The sequence below is a fragment of the Erpetoichthys calabaricus genome, chromosome 10, assembly GCF_900747795.2.
Source record: "Erpetoichthys calabaricus chromosome 10, fErpCal1.3, whole genome shotgun sequence".
NCBI classification, from domain to species: Eukaryota; Metazoa; Chordata; class Cladistia; order Polypteriformes; family Polypteridae; genus Erpetoichthys; species Erpetoichthys calabaricus.
This window is the reverse complement of record NC_041403.2, coordinates 162,811,395-162,826,712: the sequence shown is the minus strand read 5'-3', so window position 1 is coordinate 162,826,712 and position 15,318 is coordinate 162,811,395.

The window sequence follows — 15,318 nt, the reverse complement described above, 5'->3', positions numbered from 1 at the left end:
AATTCTGCATAAAAGATAAATTAATGAAAATATAAATTATATAGTTATCTTTCTATTATAAAAGAAAATCTTGAAATGAGACTATTGCCAAGAGATTTTTTCAAGTCCTGCTGTCCTCTCAACCATTTCAGGTTAACGGCCCACGCCCGCGGTTCTCTCACCTCTCATTCGTCTGAATGCTTTTGTCAGACACACTTCCTGCGCTCTCAGCTCTTATAAATTTTTCGTTTTCCTCAATTTAAGTTCCCAATAAAAGAAGACTTATTATGTCGAAATCTTATTGAAGACTTTCATCCTGAAGGGTTATCAACAGAAGAAATGAGTAAACGGGCAATCCTAGCACCGAGAAACGATGAAGTCAAACGAATTAACACGAAAAATGTCGATCAGTTACACGGCAAATTGGTTAAATGCGTATCAAAGGACTGCTGAAACAGTTGGTGGTGGTGGTGTGGAAGATGAAACATCAACTTATAATATCCCATAGAATATCTACAACCATTAACATGGTCTGGTTTTCCTCCGGCCGAATTACTGTTGAAAAAAGAATGCAACGTAATGTTATTGTGTAATTTATGTATGAGTGATGGGCTATGCAATAGGACAAGATTAATTGTATTCCAAATTGGTTGAACAATTCTGACATGTAAAATGTTAACAGGCGACAAGAAAGGTAATGTAGTACATCTTCAGGGGATAACATCAGACACAAAAGGAGATCTTGATATGCCATTCGTATTAAAATGTTTACAGTCTCCCATTAGAATAGCTTTTGGTATGACAATTAACAAATGACAGGGACAAACATTCAAAAAAGTCGTTTATTTATTAAAGAGAAAGAAACGATATTCACTCACGGGCAGTTATATGTTGTGTTGTCACAATGTAACTCCAAACACGGAATCAAAATTCAATACAATACTGACGAAAAGTTATTTCCAAATATTGTTTTCACTGAAGTTTTACAGTAAAAGTGTAAGTTTAAAAAGTATTTGTGTGTTAATTTCAAAGCCAAACAGAATGAAAACGTATAATGCAACAAATAACTCTAACATAATATGAAACATAATTTGCTTTCAATTGATTACGTTTTACTATTCTTTACTATGTTTAATTACTCACTGTAATGTAAAATAGTCTGTTCTATTATGCATATATAACAATTCCCATGAAAATAACAATCTGTTTAAATTGTACATCCACTTCCCCATACGTGAGCGGCAGAGCTGTGAAGTGGCTAGCGTGTAGCACCTGCCTGGGGGCTGGCGAGCGCAGCGAGCAGGGCTCAGAGCCCCCTAGTCTTATATATAAATGTTTACACGTGAAAGTGAGTGTGTTTGTCTGTCCGGCCCAGAAGGGAGGGGCTACAGCATGAAGCTCAAAAAAATCGATTCTGTCACCTGAAACCACCGCGAAAAGAGAAACTTGCTTAGCCGCTGATAGACAATGGAGACAAGCACATCAGCAAAACGAAACCTCCAAGGACAGAGAAACTCGCTTAGCCGCTGATAGACAATGGAGGCAAGCACATCGGCAAAACTAAACCTCTGAGAAGAGAGAAACTCGATTAGCTGCTGATAGACAATGGAGGCGAGCACATCGGCAAAACTAAACCTCTGAGGAGAGAGAAACTCGCTTAGCCGCTGATAGACAATGGAGGCAAGCACATCGGCAAAACTAAACCTCTGAGGAGAGAGAAACTCGCTTAGCTGCTGATAGACAATGGAGGCGAGCACATCGTCAAAACGAAACCTCAGAGGAGAGAGAAACTCGCTTAGCCGTTGATACACAATGGAGGCGAGGACATCGTCAAAATGAAACCTCCAAGGAGAGAGAAACTCGCTTAGCCGCTGATAGACAATGGAGGCGAGCACATCGGCAAAACGAAACCTCAGAGGGGAGAGAAACTCGCTTAGCCGCTGATAGACAATGGAGGCGAGGACATCCGCAAAACAAAACCTCCAAGGAAAGAGAAACTCGCTTAGCCGCTGATAGACAATGGAGGCGAGGACATCCGCAAAACAAAACCTCCAAGGAAAGAGAAACTCGCTTAGCCGCTGATAGACAATGGAGGCGAGGACATCGGCAAAACGAAACCTCAGAGGAAAGAGAAACTTGCTTAGCCGCTGATAGACAATGGAGGCGAGCACATCGGCAAAATGAAACCTCAGAGGGGAGAGAAACTCGCTTAGTCGCTGATAGACAATGGAGGCGAGGACATCGGCAAACGAAACCTCCGAGGAGAGAGAAACTCGCTTAGCCGCTGATAGACAATGGAGGCGAGGACATCAGCAAAACGAAACCTCAGAGGGGAGAGAAACTCGCTTAGCCGCTGATAGACAATGGAGGCGAGGACATCGGCAAAACGAAACCTCCGAGGAGAGAGAAACTCGCTTAGCCGCTGATAGACAATGGAGGCGAGGACATCGGCAAAACGAAACCTCAGAGGAAAGAGAAACTCGCTTAGCCGCTGATAGACAATGGAGGCGAGGACATCAGCAAAACGAAACCTCAGAGGGGAGAGAAACTCGCTTAGCCGCTGATAGACAATGGAGGCGAGGACATCGGCAAAACGAAACCTCAGAGGAAAGAGAAACTCGCTTAGCCGCTGATAGACAATGGAGGCGAGCACATCGGCAAAACGAAACCTCAGAGGAAAGAGAAACTCGCTTAGCCGCTGATAGACAATGGAGGCGAGGACATCGGCAAAACGAAACCTCCGAGGAGAGAGAAACTCGCTTAGCCGTTGATACACAATGGGGTGAAACCGCCGACTCTGCATTTCAATTTTTTTTCTGACAATTTCAATAGTTTCCAGGAGTCTGGGTTTTTTACAGCACGGGATTACACAGCTAGTAGTTAATAAGAGATAATTGAAAATGTATTGTGGATGTTGGAGGCAGCAAGTAAGGGCCAGGAGGACCAAAGAAAATTTGGGGTACCAACCAGGCCACCCTGTTTACTGCAATTTTCTATGAACAGACAGAAGATAAAAAAGTGCGTGGGTGGTGCAAGTGAAAACAGGCCTAATAATTGACTCTTTTAAGCCTTGTAAGGTAAGACACAATTATATCTCAGATGAATACCACAAGCGTCAGCCTTATAGTTAACAAACAAAGATAAAGAGTTGGGGCATCACCTTTGGTGACCCTGGTATAATTGGATGAAAATAAACAAAGAAAATACACGATAAATGTGGAGTAATCCTTTCCAACTGGAGCTCTCGATTGAACTGAAGCAGGATGGCCGATTTCATGATCCAGGTCCAGGTGGACGGAAATGTGACGTGGCGTCAGCGATGGAGTGGCTGTCAATCTTCCATTTTGCAGGGGGGAGAAGAAGAGAAGGCATTTGTATACAGTGCCGACTTCTGGTCCGGCAGGTAATTACAATCACCAAAGCCCTTAAGCTGTTTCCGATATGCACGCATGTGGCAAGTTATATACAGTTTAATGTATGTAATGTATATCTTCAGTTACATTTCTACAGAAGATGGTTTATTTGGACTTTGGAAATGTATCGTTACAGCATAAGACTTCACATTAAAAATACTGAATGGATAAATATGTGTGCTAATCTTTTGTCATGCAGAACATTAGGGTGACTTCCAAGAAGACTGAAGACTTTTGCACACCACTGTAATTTATAAATCTGCACTCGAGTTACTAACATCCCTGAGACCCCACTCTGAATAAGTGATTTTAGAAAATGAATGGATGGACAGGTTTACAAACATTTATATAAGATGTGGACGCTAGGGGTGACTGTCTGACCCTTAAACCCAACAGACAGACACACAGGACACGGGGTAAAAGCACCAAGAAGTATTTTTAATGAATTTTTCTTCTTGTACAGTGCCCCCACAAGCACCACAGCCACAATAGACAATCAGATAAACACTATTAGTGCAAAATTTCTTCTTTCTCTTTCTCCTTACCACCTCCCAGCAAGCTTTGTCCACCTCCTCCCAACTCTGGCTCTCCTACTTGGTTCACAGTAGTCCTTTAAATAGTGCACGACCCGAATGTGTTTCTGCTCTTCCGTCCGCGTGACTTGCCAGCACTTCCGGGTCAGATAGAGAAGGCAAGTCCTCGTTATCCACTAACTTGATCCACTAGTAATTCCGGGCTAGAGAACTTTGTTTCCCATCATCTTCCCCGCTGGCTGTACCCTATGGTACCCAGCAAGGCTGTGTTGCCGAACTCCATGTCCCATAGTGCCCTACGGGAATCCAGGGCATCGCTGCAGTCCGGGAAAGCTGCCATCTAGCATCTTGGGGGAGGCAGTGTCCTAAAACAGCTGCCTTTCCCCATTTATCCATCTCAGTGGTATCCTGGCCGGGCTGAGGTGCCCACCGTCTCTTACAAAGAGAAAAGAAAATCTTAGATTGCCAGTCGGACTCATTTTTTATTTCTTGTTGTTTCATTCATTGTCTTTACGAAGCATAACATATAGTTATAAAAGGCCTCCAACAATGTCTGAGTCATTACTAAACTGCTTTAGTTCCTTTAGCGAAGCCAGCACGTTTGCTTAGGAATACGGCCTACAGCATGAGAGAGGAAGTAGTGGAAGATCCTATCAGGCTGTGGTCTTGTGCACCTTTAAAATGTCTTTCGTCTGTCACCTTGTTCACACTTGGCTTAACAACATTATGTCAACTCTGTTTTTTTTTTTTACAGCAAATGTCATCATTATTGGTCCCCCTGGTCGAGTGAAGGTGGGCAAAGTTGTAGAGTTACTGTGTGAAGCCCACAACAACAATAAAGTTGTTACATTAATGTGGCTGAAAAACGGCAAGGCCATTCCTCAGGACCACTTTACTATTGCCAATACTGGTACCCGGCACACAAGTAATCTGACTCTGCAGACTGAGAAAGGTGACATCCGATCAGTCGTCCAATGTGTGCAGGGCAAAAATGAAGAACAGAAGATGTCTGAAGTGTTCGACCTGAGCTCGGTCATTACAGGTATGCAGAGGGTAAAGATGTTGGTGCATCACATCACGTAACGTAGCGTAACATTCTAAACAAATCTTCAATCCAATGCAGGGTCCCACAGTCCATCACAGGGCCCATTCACACTCACACACATTCTGCCAGTTTGAAATCACCAACGATATTTTTAACTGCTCACCTTTTGTAGAAGTGGGTGGAAAAACAGACGTCCCTGGAAAAAAAAATAAAACCCTCTCAGACACTGGGAAAACTTTCGTGAGATCCACATGGACAACATCCAGACACTGAAGATTCTGGATCTGGTGTTAACCACTCTGTCACCATGACACCTTAAATGAGGGACACCAATTTATGTACCATCCTTAGTATGTGTAAATTCTGACTTTGTCATGTTTTACATTCCTCCTTAACAAAAAAATGAAAAGGACAAGTGTCTGTGTGCCAAGGTGCTCGTCCAGTTGCTGCGTCTCTTCTCCAACAGATGGTGCATCACAAACCTCAGCACTGCATTCACAAATCCCATACCAAATGACACCTGTACTATCTTTAATGGAGAATGTAAAAGGTTTGAATGGAAGGACTGGGAGAATAATGTAGTCAAAGAAAGATCAAAGGAATCGATTGACAAAACTCATAATGCAAAACCAAAAATTTAAAGTTTTAATTCTTGCTGGGATCTAATACCAAAATCACAAAGAGAGAATCACACATGATTGCCAGGACAGTTTGGGGCTTGACCTTATATACTGTCACTCTAGATGATGTCATCAACTCATACTCCCAGTGCATGATGGGAGCATTACTGAGTCAAAGGGCAACATGAGGCTCTCCAAATGCCCCAAATGGGAGTGAAATGGCGTTGAAATAACGTTATTAAATTAACAACCATAAAATGAACTACCCAAACAAAACATAAACATCAAAAATGGATTTTCTGGAGATGAAAACCCCAGAACAGATGTAAAGATACGGATGCTATACAATGGCTGACCCTTCGCTCTGATCCCCCAAAGGGTCATGCAAAAAGATAATTTCACAAAGCATATTAAATCAAAAGATGAATTTTTAGGCTTAAGAAGTGCTCAAAAAAATATAAACATTAATGACAAAAGTGCCATCTGTTGGAATGACAAATGCAATGCATTTAATTACTGCATTGCATTCTGAAATGCATTCCGATAGATTGTGTTCACATTTGGAGTGCACTAAGATCTGCGTTGATTTCTTTGATTTCAACTCGTCTCAGACGTAGTCTGTAAAAAAATTCATGAGTACAGCTTAACCTTCGGTAGAGGAGGTGGACACCAGTAGGACTTTAAGCAGCAGTGTGGTGTAGTGGTTAATGCTTTGCACTTCAAACCCTGAATCTGTGGACTCAGATCCCACTGCTGACACCACTCTGTGACCACAAGCAAGTCACTTCATCTGCCTGTGCAATAAGTAAAATAGAAGAAATGTCACCAATTGTACCTGAATGTGGCAGGTATATTGCCTTTACACACACATGAACTTTAATGACATCCCATTCTTAATACATAGGCTTTAATATGGAGTTGGCCCACCCTTTACAACTCTTCTGGGAAGGCTTTCCACAAGGTGTAGGAGTGCGTTTAGGGGAATCTGTGATCTGGAAAGCATTTGTGAGGTCAGACACTGATGTTGGACAAGAAGTCAACTGTTAGTGGTATTATAACAAAGTGGAAGCAATTGGGAACAACAGCAACTCAGCAACGAAGTAGGCCACGTCAAATCACAGAGCGGGGACAGCACATGCTGAGGTGTGCAGAAGACGCCGACTTTCTGCAGAGTCAATAGCTACAGACCTCCAAAAGCTCAAGAACAGTGCAGCGTAGAGAGAGAAAGAGCTTCATGGAATGGGTCTCCATGGCTGAGCAGCTGCATCACCAAGTGCAATGCAAAGCTTCAGATGCAGTGGTGTAAAGCCCACCACACCACCACTCAACTCTAGAGCCGTGCAGACGTGTCCTCTGGAGTGACGAGTCACGCAATTCGATGGACGAGTGTGCCAGGAGAACGGGACTCGCCTGACTGCATTGTGCCTAATACAGCGCGTCACCACATCCACTACACAATGGACCACCCGGATTGGGACCCGAGTGCAGCCGTGCAATGGGTGACACTTTAGTGCCACACTGGAACAGTGTGAAGTTTATTTTAACGGTGGCTGGAGTGCCAATCCTGCCACCAAACCCCAAGTCCTCCCTGTAAGTTGGAGGACCTGCTTGCAGGGCTGATTAGCGTCACTCCCAGGATGAAGCAGTTGCTGGTTTAAGGGCTTTGCTCAAGGGCCCAATGGATTGGAATCACTTCTGGCATTTATGGGATTCGAACCTGCGACTTTCCAGCCAGTTAGCAACCCCAGAAAAGTCAACCTGTCATTAAAGTTTAACACACAGCACATCAGGTGTGTTGACATCACAGGTCATTATTTCAAAACACTCATAACAGAACAAACATATTGCTAAAGACTGAGAGCATTATGCAGTGCAGAAACATCTAGATTTAATTTATAACTTACGTTACTCAAAGTTATTCATATTTTTTAAACTTAGAACAAGATGACTGATATTCTTTTCATTTTTGTTTTTTCCAAGTGATGCCACGTTTACAAATTCAAGGAAGCCCTGATACAAGGAACAGCTTATTGGGCAAGTATTCATGCCGAGTCGATGGCTTTTATCCTGAAGACATCCTGGTCTCCTGGGCCCTTGGGAGACTCAAGATCCCAGCATGCTGTGAGAAGGCCCATGGTAACATTGATGGCACGTTCAGCACCACCTGCTATATTACAATTGCCTTGGCAAAGATTTCCTCGAGAGCCGCGCTGCAGTGTCACGCCGGTTATCATGCTCACTGTTGAGAGTGGGCCAAGCGCCGTTATCCCCAGAAGGAGACCACCACCTAAGCTGAGGCCTTGACTTGTATGTATGAAAGGACATCAGAAGAATATTTAAGAGTCACTTGACTAGCCTTTGTATGCAGAAAATGTATTTATACTGGAACAGTAAAGCATATATTACTGGAGTGTGCTGCAACTGAGGAGCAAAAGAGACGTCTTTTTCATCTATGGAACAGGAGGTTACTTTTACAATGGAAAGTACTGTATATTAGGACAGTGTTGGCAATATAGTGTATCAAAATGCTTATTTAATTTTTTTTTAAAATGTATTATTTGAGGTTTTTTTTTTAAACATTCACCAACCCCCACCCCAAAGGTAGGGTGTGCTTCCCAGGTCTCTGCTTCACACTCCAGCTCAGTAGGTGGTGGTGATGCACCATTTACATTCGTCTCTGAAATGTTATAAAAACCCACAAGGAGAAGAAGAGGAGTACAATTATACTTCAAGGAGATGCAGAGCGTTTCCTCCGGGTGCTCCGGTTTCCTTCTACAGTCCAAAGACGTGCAGGTTAGGTGGATTGGCGATTCGAAATTGTCACTAGTGTGTGCTTGGTGTGTGGGTGTGTGTTTGTGTGTGCCCTGTAGTGGGCTTGCACCCTGCCTAGGGCTTGTTCCCTGCCTTGTGCCCTGTGTTGGCTGTGATTGCCTCTAGCAGACCCCCATGACCCTGTAGTTAGGATATAGAGGGTTGGATAATGGATGGATGACACCCACTGCACGCCCAACCTACCTGGAAAGGGGTCCCTCTTTGAACTGCCTTTCCTGAGGTTTCTTCCATTTTTCCCTACTAGGTTTTTATTGGGGAGTTTTTCCTTGTCTTCTTAGAGAGTTAAGGCTGGGGGGCTGTCAAGAGGCAGGGCCTGTTAAAGCCCATTGCGGCACTTCTGGTGTGATTTTGGGCTATACAAAAATAAACTGTATTGTATTGTATATTTAAGGACTCTAATTCACTTAATTATAACTAACTAACCCTAACCCTTATGTAAAGGTTTATTATTTCTCCTATATTAACTATTTTTCTTATCTAATTTTAATTTGTTTTTCTTTGCTCGTGACATCTTGTAAAGCACTTTGAGCTCCATCCTTTGTGTGAAAATGTGCTATAGAAATAAAAGTTGCAAGTACAAACCAAGCAGAAAAATAAAAAGACAAGTACCCCAAAATGCGCAACATCATAAGAACATGATGTGTGATGGAGATGCGGAGCTGCAGTGGTTAGCACTGCACCTTCACAGCTCACGTCATGTTTTTGGTTACGACAATCTGTCCGGCATTGTTGGTGGATGCTTCTGTAGACTTCATGGACACTTAAAGTTGTAGCAGGCCACATAGGGGGTGTTTTGTTTCTATGTAAGTACACTGCAAAAACTATAACCTCCATTCAACCTAAAATAATTAAGGTCATGATTCACACTTAATATTATCAATCTGAACCAATACAATTCTTTTTATCTTATTGAACCCACAATTTTTAAGTTGAGCCAAATCAAGTTGTTACAATTTAAAATGGTTTATTGGTCATAACCTGTTTTTATGCTATTAGAAATATTATGAACATAACACATTCCAGTGCTGTACTTTTTACATTTATTTAAAACTCTAGTGCAAATACAGAAGCATTTTGCAGTGTAAATCTATACATATTAATAAAAGGCAAAGCCCTCACTGACTGACTGACTGATTCACTGACTGACTGACTGACTGACTCACTCATCACTAATTCTCGAACTTCCCGTGTAGGTGGAAGGCTGAAATTTGGCAGGCTCATTCCTTACAGCTTAGTTACAAAAGTTAGGCAGGTTTCATTTCGAAATTCTACGCGTAACGGTCATAACTGGAACATATTTTTTGTCCATATACTCTAATGGAGGAGGCGGAGTCACGTATCGCGTCATCACGCCTCCTACGTAATCACGTGAACTAAAAACAAGGAAGAGATTTACAGCTCGAGTCAAACGCGGGAACGAAGGTAAATGACGTTAATTTTTGACTGTCTTTTAATACTGTGTAAGCATACATATTAACACGTGCAATTAAACGTGTGCATTTACGGGGTGATTTCTCAGGCTTAAAAGCTCACCTTTTATCAAACGCGGGAACAAAGGTAAATCACGTTCTTCACTGTCTTTTAATACTGTGTAACCATACATATTAACACATGTGCAATTAAACGTGTGCATTTACGGGGTGATTTCTCAGGCTTAAAAGCTCGCCTTTTACTAAAAAGGTAAATGCAAAACTATTTTTAATCATTCTATGATCTGCTTTTCACAACTGAAGGCACCGTGACTGATGGTAAATGACGTTAATTTTTGACTGTCTTTTAATACTGTGTAAGCATACATATTAACACGTGCAATTAAACGTGTGCATTTACGGGGTGATTTCTCAGGCTTAAAAGCTCACCTTTTATCAAACGCGGGAACAAAGGTAAATCACGTTCTTCACTGTCTTTTAATACTGTGTAACCATACATATTAACACATGTGCAATTAAACGTGTGCATTTACGGGGTGATTTCTCAGGCTTAAAAGCTCGCCTTTTACTAAAAAGGTAAATGCAAAACTATTTTCAATCATTCTATGATCTGCTTCTCACAACTGAAGGCACCGTGGCTGATGTTACGTCACTTGCTGTCCAACCATAAGCGTTACCTGGGAGGTAACCGGACACTCTCTTCACTCCCTTTCGGTAATCGAACCTCTGAGGTTTTCTTTTGTTCTTAATTAAAATTTAAAAGCAATACTTCACCACTGCTAAGCCCCTCTAGCGCTGACGTCCCAGGTTCGATTACCGTAAGCAAGTGCAGTGAGTGTGTAATTACATTCACGGCATTCGTAGTCTGATTCACAATCTGATTGTATGGGTGGTTACCTTCCAGGTAACGCTTATACTTGGCCACCAAGTCAGGTCGAAGTGATCACTCGAGTAAAGGCAGCTTCACAAAAAAACAGATCCTTAACAAACTGTTATTAGTATATTTTCCCTCAATTTAAAAACGTTTTATTTTCTTCTTAATAAAAATTTAAAAGCGGTACTTCGCCGGTGCGAAGCGCGTGGATTTGACCGACTAACACATACAGACATATTCATGAGTGCAGGTACTTCGGAAAGAAAGCACAGTGTAAACCTAAAGTTTAAATATAAGTTCATAGACCTACAAAAGGTTGCCATTCATTTGAGGCAAGATTGCTTTTCTTCTGTACAACTATACTTTGCATTCTCAAGAGTGTGCTTGCACGGCTTCGGATATATATATATATATATATATATATATATATATATATATATATATATATATATATATATATAATATATATATATATGTAAGCTTATAAGTACTGCCTTACTTCTCTTTAAGAAAGGAAGATGTAATGATACTTGATTTAAACAATTCCATGTCTTCCTGGGTTTGCGTAGATTATTGTCAATATCTTTACACCTGTTTTTAAGACTTATTGACTGAAACGGGCTTTCACGATAAAAGTTAGGGCTTTGCTACAGGATACACCCTCCACAAGTTAAGCAAGTAAAAATAAAATATATATTTCTGTTTTATTTAAACCTTTTAACTTCGTATGCATAGCCCCATTTGACTGTTTAATTTTTTTTTTCTTTCTTCAGTAATATTTAATCTCCTTAAAGAAAAAGAACATATCCATTTTACTTTTTTTGTATCTCTTTAGTAATATTTTACTGTAAAAGGATAACCAGTATTTAAACCTTTTATGTTACTTTATACATTTATTTTACACAATGTTGAAAAATTAATAAGAAAGCTACATATTTTGGCAGCTGCTGCTTTCATTTTCAATGAAATGAAAAAAGCTCTCCAAGAGAAAACGTCAATGAAGAAGAAACAGTTTGCACTATCTAAAAATCAGAAACCCTCATTTATAAAAGTTTGCTGCAGATGACTTAACTGAAAATAAATGAATAGTTCCTATGTGTATAATACATATTTATCTTTTTTACTTATGCTTTTATTCCACCAACTCACAACATCTGAGGTACAATTTGTTACATTACTTTTGTTTTTTGCAGCACAGGCAGGTGAAGTGACTTCCTCAGGGTCACACAGTGGTGTCAGTACCAGGATTTGAACTGACAAGCTCCGGGTTTGCTGAAATATTACTGAAGAAAGAAAAAAAAATGAAAACGGGCAAATGGGGCTATGCATACAAATGTCCATCCGTCCATTATCCAACCTGCCATTTCCTAAATACAGGAGCCAATAAGTACATATGTATATAAACAGTATATATATATATATATATATATATATATATATATATATATATATATATATATATATATATATATATATGTGAATGTATGTATGTATATATGTATGTCTATATATATATATATATGTAGATATGTAAATTTGTATATGTATATATATGTTTATGTGGATGTGTATATGTGTATATACGTATGTATATGTAGATATGTGTATATGTAGATATGTATATATATATGTATATGTATATATATGTTTATGTGTGTGTGTGTGTGTGTATATTATATATATAAAAGACAGCAACACTCATAACAATGACAACACAATTACATTGACAATCATGTTACATTATTTTTAAAATGTTTCCTTTTTTTTTTTCATAACCTCTTTAACACACTACTTCTCCGCTGCGAAGCGCGGGTATTTTGCTAGTCTCAAATATACAGCAAAAAATTATTAAACATTTCTACAGCTTTCCAGAAAGTATGTTTTATTACAAGTTCTTATACTTAAAATTAACAGTTGAGAAACAGGGTTACTTACCAGAAATCCTCCATTATAAAAGTCTGCTGCTGAAAATGACCAGACCTGTATAGCTACGTCCACTCCACTCAGGAAAGTGTTCTTCTTTTTTGTCAGTTGGAAAGCCATCACGCTGGAAAGTTCGACCGGGAGAATATAAAAATGGCCCCTCGCACACAGCACACGAACAACCTAAAATATGAGGTTAACTGAAATAGGTTTTTAATGTTATTCCCTCCACCATAACTTACTTTAATACAAACAATTTTTTTTACTTTGATTGAGATCTGAAACCAAATATTTCAAGCTACAACACTAAATGACTAATCTTAAGTTGCTTGAAAGAGAAAATTTACATTGAATGAACAACATCAATATACTTTTTTCAGTGTATGTCCTGTTGATGTGTTTGTTAAATGTGAATGACAACACTGGATGCACTGATTTCTGTTTGTAAATTGGGGTCGGTGTCTTTAAGCAGGTTTGCATAGATGCAGAGGGGCTTGTGGGATTTGTAGTCTGTGGTTTGTATGCACTGTACCAATAAAACCGGAAGAGAAGGATGTGGCGGGACTTTTCGAGTGGACCATTTTCTAATCAACATCATCCGCAACAGCTCCTAAACATTTTCAGTTACTGGACATTCATAGTGGAGAAGTATGGTGCTCGGCCACCAGTCTTAATGATGGCGGTGGGTTCTTTTCCTGCGAATCCAGTCCTTCGATGCTCTTGGATAAGAGGCGCACCTCCTAAGACTATTCTTCTCGTCTCCGGTGGTAGGACAGAATTTCACTATCCATATTCCGGGAAGCATTTTATTGAATAGGAGCATTTCCAGACTTCTTTCCATCATTTAACTCTAGTTTCCATTTCCAGAATCACTTCCATCATTTACAGTAAGGACTTTTTTTTCAGGACTGTAATCATCGTTGTGTGGGGTTTCTTTGTGGGGTGTTTTTATTTGTAAATAGTTATTCTAGCAAATAAGGATCATTTTATATATTTGTGTGTTTGGTGTGTTTTATTTTTGGTGTGTTAAATCAGGGATCGGCTCTGAGCCCTTTCTTATTTGCAATGGTGATGGACAGGTTGACAGACGAGATTAGACAGGAGTCCCCGTGGACTATGATGTTTGCTGATGACATTGTGATCTGTAGCGAGAGTAGGGAGCAGGTTGAGGACACCCTGGAGAGGTGAAGATCTGCTCTAGAGAGGAGAGTAATGAAGGTCAGTAGGAACAGAAGAGGATGTAAGAAGTAGAGTTGGTGAAGGTGGATGAGTTTAAATACTTGGCATCAACAGTACAGAGTAACTGGGATTGTAGAAGAGAGATGAAAAAGACAGTGCAGGCAGGGTGGAATGGGTGGAGAAGAATGTCAGGAGTGATTTGTGACAGACGGATATCAGCAACAGTGAAAGAGAAGGTCTACAGGATGGTAGTAAGACCAGTTATGTTATATGGGCTGGAGACAGTGGCACTGAGCAGAAAGCAGGAGACAGAGCTGCAGGTAGCAGAGTTAAAGATGTTAAGATTTGCACTGGGTGTGACGAGGATGGACAGAATTAGGAATGAGGTCATTAGAGGGTCAGCTCAAGTTGGATGGTTGGGAGACAAAGTCAGAGAGGCGAGATTGCATTGGTTTGGACATGTGCAGAGGAGAGATGCTGGGTATATTGGGAGAAGGGTGCTAAGGATAGAGCTGCCAGGCAAGAGGAGAAGAGGAAGACCTAAGAGAAGGTCTATGGATGTGGTCAGAGAGGACATGCAGGTGGTGGGTGTAACAGAACAAGATGACGAGGACAGGAAGATATGGAAGAAGATGATCCATTGTGGCAACCCCTAACGGAATCAGCCGAAAGAAGAAGAAGAAGGTTTGTTTAATCTTAAGGGATTTTTCCTGGATGTTGTTAATATTCTGGTGGCAATGTGGAAATTCTGTAGGGTTTAGGTGTTGGCCTGATTTTATCTGTCCCACATTTTAAAAGTATAGCCGCTTCCTTGCTACGTAAATCTGGTAACACCCTCCATACAAGCTCTAAGCTGGGGGGAGGTGGGGTGGGGTGTGCTACAAAGTAAGTCCACTTCACCCATATAATCCACTTAAAAGTACTGTAGTTCAGTTTTACATTTCCCTTTGACTTCAATGCTTTTCACAAAACTTTCCAAAGTTCCCGAATATTTCAACGTTTTCACCCTACCGCTGTACCGTGTTAGCCATTGAGGATGCAATGAGAAGTCAAGCCAAACGACACCTTTTATTGGAGAACTAAAAAATATTACAATATGCAAACATTCGAGGCAACTCTGGCCCCTTCTTCAGGACCCCATAAGCGTGCATATTGTAATCTTTTTAGTTTGCCAATAAAAGGTGTCATTTGGCTTGACTTCTCATTGCACCATACTCAAGATGAAGGGTTGCTACTCACTAGTCACTACCCACGCAGGTATGGAACTTTATGACGCTCTCCAGAGATCAGAAGCTTAAGAGAATTCAAAAGTTTACAGCAATATGTGCTGCTTGAGCCGCTGATGCACATCACACATTAGGGCTGCAGTTAACTTTTTGATCTTTCCCCCATCTATTACTCTGAATAGTCAGTGCATAGAATTTGTTTCTTCCTGTGGCCACAGCATCCTGTTTCTATTTGTTAAAAATATGCCATTCTTATTTAGTCAT